General features: G+C 38.9%; 1 protein-coding gene across 1 annotated transcript in view; it reads left to right on the forward strand.

Moving 5' to 3' along the window:
* Positions 1-17,740, forward strand: part of LOC149160633 (glutathione S-transferase L2, chloroplastic-like) — a 103,017-nt gene that overhangs the window by 68,645 nt on the left and 16,632 nt on the right. The gene's annotated exons all lie outside the window — the stretch shown is intronic.

The raw sequence follows: 17,740 nt of genomic DNA on the forward strand, positions 1-17,740 counted from the left end.
CATAGTATTAAAAAGCGGAACCAGTTACCAGACTTGTCCACCTAATAAACTGGGTTTCAAACTGGAATCGGTCAAACCGAGATTGGTCAAATCTTAATGAACTGATTTAACAAAAAATACATGAAATAATTAATTTTTAATGAAAAATACTATTTTTAAGATTTAAAACCATGATTCCAAACAAATAGAGACAAAATATGCGAAGTTTGCTCATTTATATACCATGTAAAGGTGAATATATCAAAATGGCACCTAGTGCAACACATATCATCGACAAAATACATAAGCAATGAGGCTCTAAATGGCCTATAAAGTCTAAAAACAATGCTACAAGCTATGGGGCCATTGGCTTACTACAAGACTACAAGTCTAGACTCTACAGGTATATATTATTGATCAACATGATCATTCCTCATGATGATCAAACTCATCACCACTACTAAACACAAGATCATCAACAAGAGCTACATAAACATCAGTATCAGAGTTTGAGGATGCCTCAGCCTCATCTGCAACCTTAGTTGTAGCACCAATAATAATAAAAGTGGACCTAATGGAAGCACGAGTTGGTTGAGTTGCATGACTAGTGCCTTCCATTGGTTGTTTGCCTTTGCTTGATGTGGCTTCTAATTCTGGTTTCGATGGCGCTACAAATTTGCATTGGGATCAACCTCCCTAATGCCATGTCAATATCAAAATCAACATCAAACTTAGGATCTTCAGTCTCCTCCACCCATTTTGATGATGGATCAATATCATCCAATACAATGGGATCTAGATCAGGTCTTCTGTTCATCGTTTGGTTGCGCCTTATTGGAAGGTTGTATTGCACGAAGATACGATCAATTAATCGTTTTTGTTCCAAACGATTTCTCTTCTTTGTGTGTATGCGCTCAAAAACAAATCATTGCGCTCACAACCTAAAACACTGCAAGTTTCGTTGAGGACTCTAACTGCAAACTTTTGCAATTGAGGACATTGGCCGCCAAATGACTCCCACCAATGTGTTGCAGAGAACCACCAATGTGTTGCAGAGAAAAAGACATTAATTAGTAACTTAGTTCATTTCATTACTTATTTACAAGTATTTACAAACAATTTGAATTGTAAATTTGTAAACAATTGAACTTTAAAAGAAAAACAAATTAGAATTGCTTACCTGGTTGATCCACATCTCTTGCCATCTTTGCCAAGTTTTTGCCAAAGGTACCTGTTGCCTTACTGAACAAAATAAGTTGTCTACGTATTTCCAATTGAACGGAATGGTTAGGGACCATGCACTTCAAGCAATCATACAATCCACATCTTTGACCTCCCCAACCTATAGATCTCCTAGCCGAGCTTTATAATGATACTTTGGGTTTAAAAAATACCCAGCGGCTTGCATAGGACAATGTAGCTGATTGTTCCATCTGTTATTAATGATCTCCCAAATACGCCCATATTTAGCTAACTTATCCTTGTAAGTTGCCTGTATCTGCTCCTTTGCCTGATCCATAGCCTCATAGATGTAGCCCATGGCCAATTTTTCCCCATCCACCATCCGTAGCACCTTAACAAGGGGCTCGGTAATTTTCACAGCCCTGCAGACCTTTTCCAAAAATAATTGTCAAAAACTTTCTTTTTGGTGTCTTTGCCATCTTGTCTACGAGCCCACCGAGATGAAGTCCAATCATCAAAAGAAAACATTTTCTACAAGTTTTTTGTTGAGAATTGAGACATTGCAACGTAAGGAAGTGAGTTGCAAATTTCGTAATTACAGGCCTAACAAGCTCTTTGCCCCCAATGTTTTTCCTCATTAGGCTCAATACCCATGAGTGGTTGTAGATGTATTTTGTAATGCACTTGGCATGCTCTACAATGTTTTTTACCCACTCCACTTTGCCTATGTCCTCAAGCATGAGGTCTATGCAATGTGTAGCACATGGAGTCCAAAATATGGTCTTATATTTGGACTCTAGCATATTTCCAGCAAGAACATAGTTTGAGACATTATCTGTGATGATCTGCACAACATTATGTTCCCCCACTTGCTGAATAATGTTATCCAAAAGCTCAAATAGAAGGTTTGTATCCTTCACCTTATCAGAGGCATCAACTGATCTCAAAACCATGGTTCATTGAGGGCAAGAAATAATGAAATTAATGATAGTGCAATTCTTTCCATCGGTCCATCCATCTGACATGATGGAACAACTTGTTTTGAGCCATGACTCTTTATACTCAGCCAAATACTCATCAATGGAGCAAATCGCTTTTTGCAAAAGAGCTCCCCTCAAGTCATGCACAATAGGGCCTTTGAAGCCCTTTCTTGCATCTATAACAGAGTTCCACATAGTTTGGTAATAAGGTGAGCGGGCAATATTAAATGGGATATCTGCACCATACCACCATCTAGCAATGTATTGAAAAGAAGATTTTTTGCATTGTTTTTTCCAATGGTCATCCAAAGTGGGTTGACATTGAGTTAGACTTGGCTGGGAGGAAGTAGGATTAGCAGAGGCAGTGGTGGCAGAGGATGAGAAATAACTCTGGATGTTCATCCTCTTTGTTGCTTTAGATTGCTGGCCTTGATGATAAGACCCAAAAGCAGGAGGAACATAGTGAAAGGGGTCATTGGTGGAAGGGATAAAAGAGGAGTCTTGAATTTTAAAATCATTATACCCACTTTCTTTCATGGCTTGTAAAATTTCCTTCTTCCTTGCAATTTCTTCTTGGATATCTTTTTCCCTAGCCTTGTTCTCCTCAAACTTCTTAAACTTGGCAAGGTATTCTGCCTTAACATGACCTATCACTTCCTTTGGTGCATCACATGGCTTTACTTGGCCTCTTATCCCAGCCAAGTGTTGTTTCAAGTTTCAACCTGAGAGTACCCCCACCTCCAATAGATTTATTGCAAAATTTGCATATCATTTTTCCATCAATCACATCACAATGAACCATTGCACTGTCCTTGGCTTTTGGAGACATGGTGGCTAGAAATATTTTAAATTTGCAAAGAAATTTGTCAACTAAAAAAAAATGCAGCTAAGAAAAATGGAAAACCCAAAGATAAATTTGGGGAAAAATGGGCATTTAGCCTCCAAAATTTAATAGCATAGAACTAGAGATTTGATAACAATGTAGCATATAACACATAAAAAAATTAAATACATGGACAACAATGAAAAATTAAATACATGGACAACAATGAAATATGGATTTTTTCAAGTGAAAATCCTTAACTGTAAATGCAAACTAGCTTCCTTAGCCTCCTCTTGAAGATATATCTCTAATAACAACTCCAAACGATCTGCAAAATAGCTCCAAGTCCAAGTCCAACCCTCCAAGATGACTACTCCAGCAAAAACTCAACACTTTGCAAGCTCCTAATGAAATTCACAAAAACTCCAAATGAGATGTGCGAGGCAAATGAGAGGGGAGACCTCCTTTTATTGGCTTGGAGTGGCTATCTTTGGAGGGAAACAACCCTTAGTTTCCCTCCAAACCACCTCACAAGCTTCCAAAAAACTGTCCAGTGGGTCCGAAACCGACGTGGCAATGAACCAACCAGTTTATGATAGAACTGGTAAACTGGCCGGTTCTGTCATAAACCGACCAATTATGAATGGTTGCTCTGACTGGGTTTTTTGGCTTGTTCGGGTGGTTTAGCCAGTGAACCGGTCGATTTGAACTGTTTCCGGTTTAGATCGACCGATTTTTAATACTATGCCTGTAAGTCAACTTTGTGTCTTTATTGACTAAAGGGCCTGTTGTTGTTGCTTGTCACACACACCTAAAAGTTAGTGAGAAAAGCCCTTAACCCCACAAGCTGTGGTTGGTGGCAACATTAAGAGTTGGGGTTGTCACCTATTCCCAACTCTCTCCGATTAAGCTCTCTCCTAGGTAAGCTAAGGGGGCTAGTCCCTAAATGGAAAAATTAAATTTAAAGGGTGATGTGAGGTTTCTAGGAGATGTTAGAGTGAATTGGATTACTTGAGATTGTGAGCAAATGTAATGAGCAATATGAAATAAAATGAACTTCAATAACCATCAACATATGAATTAAAGATGAGCATATATATAAAACTAGTGCCTTCAAGATTGCTTAAAAATGAATAATACTTGCCCAAGAAAATGAAGTGTTTCAAATTGAAACACAAGAAAGCCTATCAAGTCAAACAAAAGATGTTAGCAAGATATACAATTTGCTTTCAAGAAATGCTTTCAAATTTTTTAATCATTCGCAAATCTAAAGCATGCAAGGAAGCAATAAAGAATGACTTGCAAAGGAAACAAGTTAAAACTTTACTTGCAAAAAATGAACAAGATGATACTTGCCTAAATAAGATAATAAATTCTAAACATCAATGACAAGTACATGAATAATTTGCAAGTAAAATAATAAAATTTGTTCGCATGAAATGCACTTAAACTAAGACTAAATGCAATTATCTTGGTTAATTTTAATTTAAATGCTTAGTCTAGGTGAGAGATTTTCCTCTTGAACTCTTACCAAATGGTAAAAACTGGGGTGACTGTAAAAAAGAGGGGTTGAGAACACGGTGATGTCGTTAATGATACCCTTTCCCTTGGTCTTACGAACCCACATGTGCCTTCGTTCCTACAAGGGGACAAACCACCTCCATAATTGTAGGGTCACACTCTCTTTACTTTGCTTTGCACCAACTGGAAGAATTTTCCTAAAAATATTTTTCCCTATGATTTTTATCAATCAAACTTATGCTTGGAGGTAAGTTGAGTTAAAATGCAACTATGTTAAAATGCTTAATATACTATGCAAGTGAGATTACTAATGAGGTAAGTTGAGTTAAAATGCAACTATGTTAAAATGCTTAATATGCTATGCAAGTGAGATTACTAATGCTTTGCAAAAAAGGGAAATGCGTCAAGTAAATGAAAATATGCTCAACAAGATAATTTGGATAATTGCTCAAAATAGTGCAAGATACAAGAACATAAGCTTCATAAGCACAAAAGTTTGTAACTTGTTCAAAGTAAGTTCTTTGACAAATGATATATCAATAACCAACTAAAGTAATGAAATGAAATGAAGCTTTCAATGTATGATATTCTTGCAAAATGAGCAAATAAATTAAAAATAAATGAGCATGTAACCAATGAGCCTATAGTGAGGCAAACATGAAGCAAAATGTCGAATTAACTAAATCAAAATTTGCCACATGAAATGAAATGTTTGCATAGAATGAAATAAGTTACTCCATAGTGAAATCCCAAGTTGTATTTAAAAGCAAGCTTGAAATGCAAAACATAAAATGGAAATAGTAGCAAAATCAAATTCAAAAAGTTAGATGTTGATGGTGAAATTGTGTTAATTTTTAAGGCATGCAAAATGAAAACTAAAAGAATAATGCAAAATCAGTCCACCCACATGTTTCTCCATCTAAATGAAGAGAAAATGATGTCTTGGGTGAAACCCAAGTTCTCACAAGAAAAATTGAGTCTTTTTATTAGATTTTACAAAGATGAGAAACCTTCCAAAAGGATCTCAATTAAAACTTCTAGAGGAATCTTTACAACATATGAGGTTTTTCAAGCACTAGATTTCCCTCTTGAAAGTCAAAATCTGAAACTAATGTAAATACAACAAGAATGCTCTCGAGAGTCAAAATTGAAGATGTTAGATGTCTCTTGGTATCCCAAAGCTTTGGCCTCTAATGATGAATGAATCCTTGCACAAGACATGGAGCTAATCCTCTTAGTCCACAACCTTGCCAAGTGAGAGATCCTTCTCAAGTGCCCACGGCCTAGCTAAATAACAACCCTCTGCTTTGTCCACGACCTCCTAGAAAATCAACTTCGAAAGGTGTTGAAAGGTCCTACAAGAAAATGGTTAGAGTTTGAGTGCTCCTTCAATGCTCTTGTGACTAACACTCTACCTATGGACTGCAAAATCAAGAGACAATTAATGTAGAGAGAACATGTAAATCAAATAAATAAAATACAAATAGTATAGAGAACATGTAAATTATTTGTTATTTGGATTTTCATAGTTTATCTTACGAAGAGGTGTTATTGCAGGAATTTGTTTGGACATAGCTTGTATGCAAGCAATTATCTCATATTTTAAATCTCTTTAAATAGTATTTCATTGATTTCATATTAGTTATTTGAGAGCATTTTTTAAACCAAAACAAGAAACGAAATGCATGACTTGACTCCTCATACTAGTATCACTTTTACATTGTCCCCCAGGCTTGTGGAATTTGATTACAATAGAAAAAGATGAGAATAAGAAGTAGTGTTAAAAAACTTTGATGACATGATGAACTCTGATGGTACATTGAAGCTTCTAATACACCCTTGGGGATGGAGTCTTAAAAAAATCTTCAGGTGCCACTCCAGTGGTCAATAGGGCTATGGAATTGGTTAAGCTTGCCGGGATTGCCACCCATTTGGCCAGTGGTTGAGGAGAGTTAGGTGCATGTGCTCTTTAGCTAATGTCGGACGTGACTACCATGGACTTGGTTATGGTAAATTGATCTCCCTATGTATTGGATGTAGGTGTTCTACCACTTGATTTTTGAGGATCAAGTTGGGTGAGGGCCAATCAATGGACATAGGGTGTGTGTGATCTTTACCAAGGTCATTTATGACTGCCATGGACTTGGTTGTGGTAAATCGATCTCCCCTATTGTCTTGTGGATCATTCTTCTTCTTTTATGGATCGAGTCATCAATTGTTCAACTGAGATGAGATGAGATGAGACGAGATGAGCTTCTCTTATGTTGTGGCATGTACATCCGAGATGAGACTTATGATGCAGCTGGAAATTTCTCCCTAGCTGAGAGGGAGTATTGAAAAATTGGGCAGCTTTGGTTACCCACCAAAAGTGGGTGACCCTTAGGAGAAACTTTTCTCCTATTCATCTCTTCCAACCAACAACCATCAACCCTAATCGCTGATGTGATGTGCTATTCATATCACTACCACCTGCATCAGTGTTATGTTTCCTTGCCCATTTATCAAGAGCACATGTTGGAAGGTGGACTTATGATCACAAGGTACTTTCTTCATTATGCAATCAGGTGCTTAGGCTTGTTTGTATTTGGGCATTTTGACATGGATTACGGGATGACTTGGAAGAAAGAAGGGTCTTGAACGTAGTCTTGTTCACTCACCTCAAATGGGGTGTTAATTTTCTATCCTAGTCCAGTGGGACCACCCTTAATGGCCCATGGCTTTAGGAAGGGCACTACTTGGGAATCATTGATTGAGATAGCGTGTCCTATTTTCTTAGAGCCACAACTCAAGAAAATAGATGTATTAGATTCAATTCCATGATGATTGATTTGATCTCAAATCTGATCTATTTATAGATTTCTCTTTGGGCTCCAAAATGTGAGGGGTTGTGGGTGAAACCCCCAATTTTGGGTTTTTTTGCCCCAATTGACCCAACCTTTGCATAATGTTGCCCCAACATTGGAAAAATTGGGTGTTTTTACTCCTTTTTGAAGACTATAGCCTACGGGGACGGATAGACTATTTTGTCCTCCACTAGCCCATCAATTTGGAGAGGACATTATAGTCCACCCTTCCCGAAATTGCTTGCCTCAAGCAATTGCAAATTGGGATGCTGTAAAACTTTTTATCCTTCCATGTGCCACCTTCTTTTGGTAGATTCTTCCATCTAATAAGATATTCTGAAATTGCTCTACCCCTTAGTTTCTTTTCTCACACTGCCATGATTGCTTCTGGAATCAACTCTAGTTGCCCTTCTTCATCCGATGAGGGCAATTCGATAGTAGTGACCTGCTGCTCGACAACCTTCTTGAGACATGATACATGGAAGACATTATGAATTTGCTCTCTCTTGTTAGTTCTAACTCATACTCCACTTCACCAATCCTTCAAAGAACTTTGTAAGGCCCATAAAACCTCGACTTCAACTTTTCTGCACCACTTTTCTTGAGTGTAGATTGTCTATGGCTGCAATCTCAAGAAGACTAAGTCTCCTACCTCAAAACTGTGTTCTGTACGATGCTAGTTTGTGTACATATTTTGTCATTTTTGGGCGGACTGCATGTTCTCCTTGAGTACCCTGAGAATGTCCAGGCTCTCTTATATCCAGTCTTTAGAAATTTGGGCCTTGTTATCTCCAAAAACTTTGTTGATAAAGGACGGTGCATCATAGCCATATAGTTCTCTAAAAGGTGTCATTCCAATAGATAAATTGTAAGTGGTATTTTAACAATGCTCCCCAAGGTACAACCATTTGATCCATGTTTCTTGCTGACCAGTCACATAGTTACGTAAGTATCCTTCAATCCACTTTTTCATGATCTTTGCCTGACCATCTATTTGTGGGTGGTAACTAGTGCTAGGGGTTAATTCTGTTCCCGCTAACCTGAAAATTTCCTGCCAAAATGCACCCATAAACCTATTATCCTGATCACTAACTATATTTCTAGGTAGTTCATGGAGCCTGAAGATTTATTTGAAGAACAATGCTGCTACTCGTTTGGCCGAATAATCAGTTGGGACTTGGGATTGCAAATAAATGTGCGAATTTTGTCAACCTGTCAACCACGGTGTAGATACAATCTTTGCCTTGTGCTTTGGGTAGTCCTGTGATAATGTCCATTGAGATGCTCTCCCATTTTGTTCTGGGATTGGTAAAGTTTCAAGTAAACCCACGTGGTGTGTGTGCTTGACCTTATTTTGTTGACATGTCATGCATTCCTTTACATACTTCATCACGTCTTCCTTGAGATCTTCAAATGAAAACTATTTCCTGATCTGTCAGTAAGTTTTGAAAAAATCCCTAGTGTCCTGCTAATGGTATGTCATGTGTAGCTTTTAAGATATTTTTCTTGGGCGTGGATTCAGGGATCAAGTATATCTTGTCTTTATAGTAAATAATATCATCAACTATTTTGTATTTGTCATCTTGAATGAGTTCATCCATCAATGCGCATGCAAACTTGTTCTTGGAGTATTCTATTGAGAGATGAGCCTTCTAGTATTCTGTAATTTCCATGTGGGAACATGTTGGTTTTCTGGATAGTGCATCGGCCACAATATTCTTCTTCACTTTTGCGTATTCAATATCAAAGTCATAAGCCTGGACCTTGCTCACCTACTTCTACTGTCTTTCATTTAGGTCTTTGTTCCAGGAATTGACGCAAACTGTTGTGTTCCGTCTTTACCACAGACCTATTTCCAACCAAGTATTGCTTGAACTTTGCCAAGGCATGCATAATAGACAACATTTACTTGTCATATATGGAGTAAAGTCTCTTTGAGTCTTGGAGTTTCCGAATTTCAAATGCAATTGGGTGGCTCTTCTGCATTACACTGCTGTATTCCTTACCCTGATGCAGCACATTCTAGTACAAAAGGTTGACTGAAGTCAGGCAGTGCTAGCACGGGACATGGGTTCATTACTTCCTTGCTTATTGAATGTCTTGTTTGATTTCTACCTGAATGCTCCTTTCTTTGTCAAATCTGTTAATGGTGCACTTAGCTCAGAGAAACCTTTGACGAATCGTCGGTAATAGCTGCAAATTCCAAAAAATCCTTGTAAATCGGTCAAATTCTTGGGTGTAGGCTAGTCTAATATTGCCTGGATCTTTTCTTGATGCACCTGTACTCCTTTTTGCACTAATTATGTGTCCTAAATAAAGTATCTCCTGTAGAAAATTATAGGTCCCTTTAGCCCCTTCGGTTTAGTTTGTTTTGCACATATAGTTTAATGTCGACAACCCATTTCAATTAGATGATATATAAACATAAATTTGCATTCCAAATAAAACATTGCTAGGCTACCTCTGATCTTTACACACAGTTTAGTTGATAAAATAATTTGCAAGCACGCACACAAATTTTGACACTGAATTTTGGTCTATCTTTGACCGTGGAAAAACCCACAAGGGGAAACCAGTCTAGGATTTTTTATTGAATTTCATAGAGAAATAATTACAACATTGAATTACACATTAATGGACTTATCTCTCCTTTGAAATTTGTGCTCAGCCTAGTAGGAAATTGAACTGCTGCTCAGAAATTCGTGCCTTTTCCAGACCTTTTCCTTCCTCAAACTGTGTGCCACAGGTCCGCAATTATTGCCTCGAATTTCAGACCTCTACTTAGCAATTATTACCCTCGATTTTTGCGCTGAAAACTCTGCAATTCATCCTCAAACTGCGTGCTAGACAGACCTGAAATTTTCCTAAAACTTCAAGTTGTCAAACCTCAGCAAACTCTTTAATTTTCATGTCAGTTAACCCAATAATTAATACTCAAAGTCCCACTTGAAAACCATCCTGATACTCTGCCCACAGTCCCTCAAAAATCACGCTGAGGATGACTGAACTTTCTCGGGTTTTGTGCCAGCAATCTCTTCCTTGGGATACGAGTTACTGTGTGGTCTCTTGGCCTGGCAACTCAAGTCTATTAGTCCAACAAACCCTTACAGAAATTTGTGCCTCAGACTGATGGAATCTGGCCTCAAACTCACTGCTGAAGCTCCTTAATTTCAGTGCTGGAACTCTACCCTTTTCCTTGGTCTGCGTGTTGCTATCCCAGCCTTGAAACTCGGGCCTGATATTATTTGGTCTCCTTCACACTACTGTAGCTTCTCTCCTTAACAACTAATGGCTCTCACAACCTTCCTTCTCCTTGCTGTAGATTCTCTCCACCAGCAGAGGCTATCTCAGCCTCCCTCCTCCTTGAAGCTCTCTCAGCCTCCCTCCTCCTTGAAGCTCTCTCAGCCTCCTCTTGAAGAAACTCTCTCAGCCTCCTTTTCTTCTCCTTCTCCAACCTACACTGAAGAAAAAAAATGAGTTCTCCTTGCCTTTTTCCTTTTTTAGTCTCTCATAATGAGGAGAAACCCTAAACTTTGATCTATGGCTGAGATTAGGTCTCAGCTCTTATAGATCAATGGTGGAGATCAAATCTCCCATTGAGCCCCCTTTTTCATGTCCCCCCTTATTAAGGGCCTCCCTAGTCACTTTAATGTTGTTTTCGTACCTTGTACCTTTTTCCACATAAAGTCCATTTATAAACATAAAGTAATTTTAGTAATATAAGGTATCATGTACTTTTTCTCATAAAGTCACTTTAAAAACATAAAGGGATTTTTTTTTTTTTTTCTGTTATCAACTGAAGAAATCGTTGCTATAAAGTGACTTTAATAATATAAAGTACACAGTACTAAAGTACCTCATAAAGTGACTTTAAGTCACATGACTTCAGTAACACATAAAGTCACTTACTAAAAAGGTGTTCTCATGTTTTTTCCTAGGCCAAAGGCAAAAGACACTAGGAAACACTTCCTCGGTACCCTTTTTGTCAACACTCCCTCTTATTGAGGAAGGTGTTTCTCACCACTCCCATCATGTCTCTGAAGTACACATGCTTACCCCTTGGTAATGACTTGGTGAAAATATCTGCAACCTGCTCATCAGTGGATATATATTGAAGCCTCACCGCTCCTCTCTGAACCCTATCCTTGATGAAGTGGTACTTGATCTCTATGTGGTAATTGAACTTCTTCATGGGTACTTGAAGGTGGTCTTTGGAAAGTAAAACAAGTAGAGTACTCTTGTAATGTTTCTACAAAATTTGCATTAAAGTTTTATATATCAGCTAACATCTAGAGGGTTGTGGGCATTAAACCAAATGCAAAACCATTGAAACCAAGGAGGGCTACAAATCTCAAAATTTCTATGTCTCCACCATTCCAAGGTTGCATTTTGATGCCTTGGCATAGAGTGATTATTGTTGCATTATTCTCAAAATTTCATTCAGATGCCCCAAGTGAGCTTCCCATGCCTTGTTATATTTGAGAAGGTCATAAAAAAACTAGTAAGAATTTCCTTAACTACTTCTTGTAGATGTTGTTCATGCAGGATTGGAATGTGGTAAGAGCATTGGTTAGCCCAAATGGCATGACCAAAAACGCAAAGTGCCCATAGTGGTATCAGAGCGTTGTTTTGGCACATCTTGATCTCGAACTTGAATTTGACGACATCTTGATCGTAGGACAATTTTGGAAAAATATACTGCTCCATGTAATTCATCTAGTAATTCATCGATCCTAGAAATAGGGTATATGTTCTTGATGGTCTTTTTGTTCAATGCCTGGTAGTCAATACACATCCTCCACATTCCATCCTTCTTTTTAACCAGAACCACCGACGATGCGAATGGACTTGAGTTGGGTTTGATGTTGCTCATAACTAGCAATTATTGGATTCCTTTCTCTATATCATCCTTAAATTTCTTTGGGTGCCGATATGGTGTGGTGATTACAGGCTTCCAACTCCATAATATGTTCAAATCCTTTTTTAGGAGGTAGTCTAGGGGGAATATCTCCAAATACCTAACCATGCTTGTCCAACACTTGTTGAATGTTTGTTTTGTATTGCAGACTGTTGCTGTTGGGTGTCTTTTGGCTTGTAATCATGCATTCTGCAGCATATGCTACATCTCCATGCCTAAATATGGCCTCCATTCTCTTGGCGGAACTGACTTGTGGACTACCATTTGCCATGCCCCTCTCAATACCACTTGATTGCCATTTGATGCCTTGAATTCCATCTCCATTGCTTGGCAATACATAGTGAGCTTTCCTAGTAGTACAACCATTTAACCCCCAACACTACATTTATATCTGCAAGATCTATTACATATAAATCAGTAATAAAAATGTAATTACCAAGTGTTATCCAAGTTGTACCCATCTGCTACTATCACATCAAGTCCTTTGAACTCTTATGTGGGAAGTCCTCTCTTTGCTACTAATGTTGCATCAATGAAGTTGTGTGTAGCTCCTCCATCAACCAAACTTGTGATGCGTTGTACCTTGATAACTCCCCTAATCTTGAAAGTGTAATACCTGGGTGTTCCTGATAAAGACACAATCTTAACTTGCGGTCGGGGTTTCTTCTCTTCGTGGGGCTTTTCCTCTTCTTTAGCTTTTTCATGGGGTTGTTCTAACTTCTTTCTTTGGGCTGCTAGTCTCATCATTTGGGGTGGGCTCTTCTTCTTCATTCTCGTTGTCAGAAACTACTTCAATATAGTGGATTTTTCCTTTGCCTAGACATTGATGTCTTCGCTCCCATGGTTCCTTGTAAGTGAAACAAAGGTTCTTTTGCCTTAGTTCACATTGGGTTTCATCATCCAATCTGTCCCTTTTGTGTCAATCCCATTGAAAAGGTTTCTTCTCCTTATCTTTCAGAGGGATGAAGGGCTTGGATAGAGCCGTAAATTTGGTTGATGCATTCCCCATATCACGAGTATTCTTGATGGTGTCTTGTATAATTGTGCAATCAAATGCCTTAACCCAACCTTGTAGGGGTTCAGATAATCCTTCCATGAAGAGCATGACTAGTCTTTCTTTAGATATGTCCATCACCATGACAACAGTTCGTTTGAATTCTGTGATGTATTCTTCATGCGACCCTGTCTGTTTGAGTTGTGCAAGCTCTCTAAAGTGTATATCTGGGTTCTTTCGATCAAATCTATCTATTAATATCTACGTTAAGTCTACATAAGAAGTGATGTTTGCATGCCCCAACGTAACTAGTTCGTGATACGGCCAATCATGTGCTTTTGTTTCTAGGTGTAGTGTGGTGAATTGGATAGCGTCTGCTTCTAACATAGGATTGATCTTGAAGTAGGTGTCCAATTTATGCACCCAAGCTCTTGCTGAACATTTAAATAATCCATCACTAGAAGGGAGGGGTAATTTACATGCGCATTAAATTAGAATTAGGCTATCCCTTAAATGTATTTCTATATTTGATGTTGATCTATTGTTGGAAAGTCATGACTATCTGAGTATTTTCTTCTAGTGTTGCATATGCCCGAAAGTAATCATCAAAAAGTCCATTTGGCTTTGTTGCTCCTTGGGTCATTGCTGTCTAACTGTTTAAAAATTGAGGAAGTAAGGTTCTATGACTCCTTCCATTGGTTGTCTTGTGCTGTGTTTGAGTAACAACAATGGAGGAGGCAGGCTTATGGTTGTCGCTTCCTTAGTACCAGCCCTATTACCTGCATTTACCAAGATTATTTATGGCATGGACAATACCATGGGCCATCTGTTGTTGTCCTTGCATTAGCATGCTGGTCGTTTGTTGTTGCTGTTGGAGTTTGCATTTAGTATGACACCGAGATCTTGTTCTCCTTGCCCTGTTCTATCCCCCATGTCTGGCTGAAGGGTGTCCATCTTTCTTCTTACTATAATGTTGCTCATATCTTCTGAAAGCATACAAGGCTCATGCACTCACAAGTTGGGAGGATGCTCTTGCTCTGATACCACTGTAATGTAGTAGGGCAATTTTTCCTCCTAGGGCTTCTTATTTCACCTAGGGTTTCCAATAGAGCTTAATACATTCATACAACAACAAGCTTTTCTTCATAAAATACACAATCTATTTCAGTAACAATAGTGGACAATAACTTCTCAATTCACAATGAAAAGATTGATGATGTCCATTTAATTAGCTCCTTCAATATTAATTCTTCTTGGCCTCATGATTTGAACAAATATTTAGTCAATTGTTGAGCTGCCACATCATCTCATTTTGGGGACTTTAACCATACGATTGGGGCATGAACTTTGACAAAGCATATCTCCTCAACCATGAGGAGTTAGAGAGCATGCCATATATAGTTGGAATTGACACACCGAGGAGAATCAAATGTTGATGGTCTCATGATCAAAATAATTGCCCTTTACATCCATTTTCCTTAACAAGTGCAGGGAAACTAGGGCTTCCCTTCCTCTCTTCTAGGGCTTCTTGTCATTTGGAGCTTCTAGTCGATGCAAACTAGAAGAATATTAAGAGTGTTCAAGGACAGATGTTGGCATCAATGACAACACCATTCAACATCTTTAACCTTTTTGCATAGTTTCACTTGTCACTTGTCATATTTCTCTTTTATTAGAGTATGCATCAATTCTTTGTTTAAGGGCTTGGACCATGTCAACCATTACACATGGTGCTTCTTCATGCAAAGGACTCTCCTCTAATTATGTAGAACATGCTTAAAAAAAGTGTCCTCACCCCAAATGTCTCGAGGGTGAAACATGCTTCCAAAGATGTGAATTATGCCTTGAATAATGTGTAATTCCCTTTAAAGTCAACTTACTATGATTTAAATGCCTTCTTGCACAAAGTGTCCCTCTTAAAGGGGGTGTATTCATGATTAAGCAACCAATTGGTCTTCTTTCTAACCATGGAATGGGATGAACCACGGAATGGGATGAACCACATCAACTTACCCTCATTTGACCACCCAAACACCTTCAATGCCACACGTCATCATTTTAAGCAACATATTTCTATTTTAGGTTCTTTTTTCACCACCTATGATGCATCGGGCTTCTAGCAAGGTCGGGTGTTTTGATCCTCTAGACATTGCCTTGCCACATGGCATGCTTTGTACCTATTGCGATTTAGGGCGACATGCCATGGTTTGAACCTATTGCAATTTATGATGTTCCTTTTCTAGGGTTGTGTCTAGCCCTTACCTCACCATAAATCATGCCTGGGTTACTTCTTCAGGTGGAGTATTCATCTTCTGGGGTTCTCCTCTTGTTCATTCTCAATTTGTGTGGCATCGAACCTTGGGTTCGACCCATGAATATTGGAACCTTGTGGTGAAATATGTCTTTGAGAGAAATTCCATCAAACCATCAATATTTTGAGTTTCTCCCACAACATGTAATTTATTGAACTCCTCAGATATTCTAGTATGTTTGGTGATAGAGGAGAGTCCATGGAAATGCAAAATAACCCTTGCATTTTTGGAGGGTAACATGTTCTTTTCAATCCTCCAAACTCTTGTGAGTCTCAACAAGAAGTTCTCTATTTGGTCAGGTATGAATAAGGGTCCCTACATATGGGACTTGTTACCCATGTATATACAAGGGTAACTTTAGGAGAAAATTCCTTCCTAGGATGCAGATTTATAGCCAATAGCCATATACAACCCTAGACAGTGTAATGTCCTCTTCTAATTAATTGCCCAAGGGAGGACGAAGTAGTCTATACAACCTCATAGGCTATAGTCTTTTATAAAGGGGGAAACCCATTATTCAATGTTATTGGGGTAACATTGGGTAAATTGGGTAATTGGAGGGAAACTTGTGAAAGAAGTCAAATGTGGGGCAAAATGGAGGGAAACTTGTTAGCCCCTGAAATTAAAGATACCCCAAAGGGAATCTATGAATAAGAGAGAGGAGAATCATTTTTATCATCATGGATTGTTGATCTTTCTGATTAGTGAGCTGAGGCTCTTGAGGGTTTTAAGACCCCTCTTTTCTGCTTGGTTTCGGCAGCGAAATATTCCACCCTAGCCAATCCCTTCTCCCTCATTTGTTTAACATAATCTCTAAGGCAACACATTAATTTTGTGACATTGTATGGACAACGAATTACCCCGGTGATGTTAAGTGAAGCAAACCATGACAATGCATTATATGGGAAATAAATCACCCCTATGCCATCATCTATGGCAAGTTGTGGCAGTGCATGAGTGCAGAGGTATGATGGTATCACTAAGGCAAACACCGGTCTAACAAACCATTTTGAGATAGTGAGGCCCCATTGAGGTGCGATTAATGTATGTGGACCATCCCTGAGGTGTCGATTGTAGCGACATATTTTTTTGGAAGAGTAGATTGTAGCTGCGGATTCTTTCGAAATGGTTGATTGTGGCGGTGCGTAAGTACTGAGGCACCATCATGGCTGCAGATTATCTGTATGACATGCGACTCCATTTCCAAGGTGACTCTGTGGTAGCGAGTCATTCCTAAGGTTTGTTTGTCGCAACGCAACATCTCTGTGGTGTGATCTGTGGCTCTGAGGCAACCAGAGTCTAGTGGAGTTGACTGTGGACACGAGGAGACAAGGGTTGCTGTTTTGAGTGATGGTCTGTGTGACGGTGAGATTGGAGGGCTCTCCCTGAGGCAGTGGAAAACCATTTACAACTACGGATGTATCCTGCAGGCCAATATAAGCTCCCTATGCATCAAAAGTCAAGGTGCTATTACTGAGTTCAGTTGTATGGTCAATAGTATTAATATGGTAGGATCTGCTGATGCAATAGCATTAGTTGTAAATCTAAACTATAGTGTGATATTGGAAGAGCTGTGGATTTGGCAACTGCGAAATTAGGGCTTTTGGATCATCTCTTTCTTTAGGGTTTCCTACAGTTAAACCCTACTTTCATGTCTCTAACATCATAACCAAAATCTACCTATGCAAAATTAAGAAACTTAAATATGATAAGAAATCAGTGGAGAACAAATTAGAAGAATTTATCACCTTTTCCTATATGCTACTCCCCAGGCGGGATACTTAACGCATTAGCTACAACACTACGCGGGTCAATACACACAACACTTAGTATCCATCGTTTACGGTTAGGACTACTGGGATATCTAATCCCATTTGCTCCCCTAGCTTTCGTCTTTCAGTGTCAGTGTCGGCCCAGCAGAGTGCTTTCGCCATTGGTGTTCTTTCCGATCTCAACACATTTCACCGCTCCATCGGAAATTCCCTCTGCCCCTACCGTACTCCAGCTTGGTAGTTTCCACCGCCTGTCTAGTGGAGTTGACTGTGGACACGAGGAGACAAGGGTTGCTGTTTTGAGTGACGGTGAGATTGGAGAGCTCTCCCTGAGGCAATAGAAAACCGTTTACAACTACGGATGTATCCTGCAGGCCAATATAAGCTCCCTATGCATCAAAAGTCAAGGTGCTATT

This window comes from Pinus tabuliformis, chromosome 5_2 (assembly GCF_031772625.1).
Source record: "Pinus tabuliformis cultivar Carrire ecotype Pingquan chromosome 5_2, CPIR1, whole genome shotgun sequence".
NCBI classification, from domain to species: domain Eukaryota; kingdom Viridiplantae; phylum Streptophyta; class Pinopsida; order Pinales; family Pinaceae; genus Pinus; species Pinus tabuliformis.